The sequence below is a fragment of the Nipponia nippon genome, unplaced genomic scaffold (genome assembly GCF_047370975.1).
Source record: "Nipponia nippon isolate SJK-2023a ecotype South Korea unplaced genomic scaffold, ASM4737097v1 scaffold_2, whole genome shotgun sequence".
Lineage (NCBI taxonomy): Eukaryota > Metazoa > Chordata > Aves > Pelecaniformes > Threskiornithidae > Nipponia > Nipponia nippon.
The window spans coordinates 116,045,529-116,047,297 of record NW_028262336.1 but is presented as its reverse complement, the minus strand read 5'-3'; positions in this window follow the sequence as shown (position 1 = coordinate 116,047,297).

The window sequence follows — 1,769 nt, the reverse complement described above, 5'->3', positions numbered from 1 at the left end:
CTAAAGACTTGGGCACAAGAAACCAACTCGGAGGCACTGTCAATACACAAGAGGGTGATGCAGGATGACTCTGAGAACTTGTATAAAAGAAATAGAGTGAAACTACAAAATTCAAAATTGAAGACTATCAGGAGACTGGTGTGATTCCTCAGTCATAATCCTTCTAATACCCCTCAGACACCTTGCCAAAAAGGTGTTTTCATTACCTGTCAGTACTGAGCTTTCCCAATGCATCAGATGCAGCACAACACAAAATACATATTGGAGCTCTAGAAATCTTCCATATGTTACACTAGGTGCAAGAGACCTGTACAGTATGTCTGCCTTTTCGTTCTTGTGAGAACAGAGCTTGTGCAGTACAGGGCGACTCCGCTTAGACAACACATTTGGTGTCCAGAGAGCCGAATGTTTAATGTTAAAGATAAAAAAGAAACTAACAAACAAACTTATGAAAGATACAGTAGTAAACCATACCACTCCTTTCTAGCCAATATTTTGAGTCTATTGCTCACAGTCTCTTCTGAATCCTTGGTTCATTATCTGTTCCCTTAAGCAAACCAAAGAGAGAATTCAGTATCCTGACAGGCATCCTGTCAGATGGTGCTCACTAGAAGTGATCACTAAAATATTATATAGCTCCTCATGTGGGTCTCATTCCCACAACATCCCTTATCTCCTAGGCAAGCAGGTTAAAAAATGAACAGTGAATTTTGCTATGTATTAGAAAATGTCAGAAATATGCATGAGAAAATTAATATCTCCATAATTTTTCACTTTGCTTATTATGTTCAGCTAATTTTATTGTATTTTTACCTATGTTAGGATGAGCTCTGGATGCATAAATTTATCTTCCTTGACTATAGAGAAGGTCTAGACAACTTGACCTTCAGATGACTAAAGTCAAGTAAAACTTAGTCCTAGCCTAAAGGTCCAAAAAGTAATAATCTAAAATGTGTGTTATTTCAGGGGCTATTTCAAACAGCTGTCTTTGGTCTAACTTCAGTTTCTTCTCTCCAGTCAGTCAAGATTCTCAGTCATTTATGCATATGCTTCTAAAAAAATTTAAACCAATTGAATGTAGCCTTTCCCTCCCTTTTTATCCCTTTTCCTCATTATTTCAGCTTTTTACAAAATGAAAAAAAGAAAGAAAAGAAAGCAAGAATTAATTGTAGGATCAAAATCACAAGTAAAACACAAAATTCAAAAAGGTCCTCTAGGATACCTTTAATTCAACCACATGCATTAGCATTGTCTATATTTCACTATATCCTGTTATCAAAAAAGTTGATATGACTATTAAAATGGTAGATAATATGTTGTTTTTAATAGAAATGTCTTATTAAATAGTGACTTTCACTTGAAACATTGATATACCTGTCATTTTCTTTCTGGTGGGAACAAGCCATAGAGCAGGAGTAAGAGTAGACTTCAATACAACTGCCAATCCATATTCATTAAAGCTTCTGCTGTTATTACTCCTCATCTGCAGAGTAAATTAACCTCTCCATAAAAGTTAGTGACATGACAATTTTGGCAGCGCTGCAAGAAAGAGGCTTTAAATATGAATTTGCTTGTACGCAGTCTGGACTGCCTGCCTGCCTGGGTGTCAAATCTTAACAGAGCACAACATACATATGTGATCATACATGTGATCTAGATATATTTAAAGAGCTGTGTGGGAAACAACCTGTTGATATTGCCAGACTGAATTGCTTTTAACAGATAAGGTTATGTGTGTGAGAGAAGATACTAAGGCAGAATATTAGGCA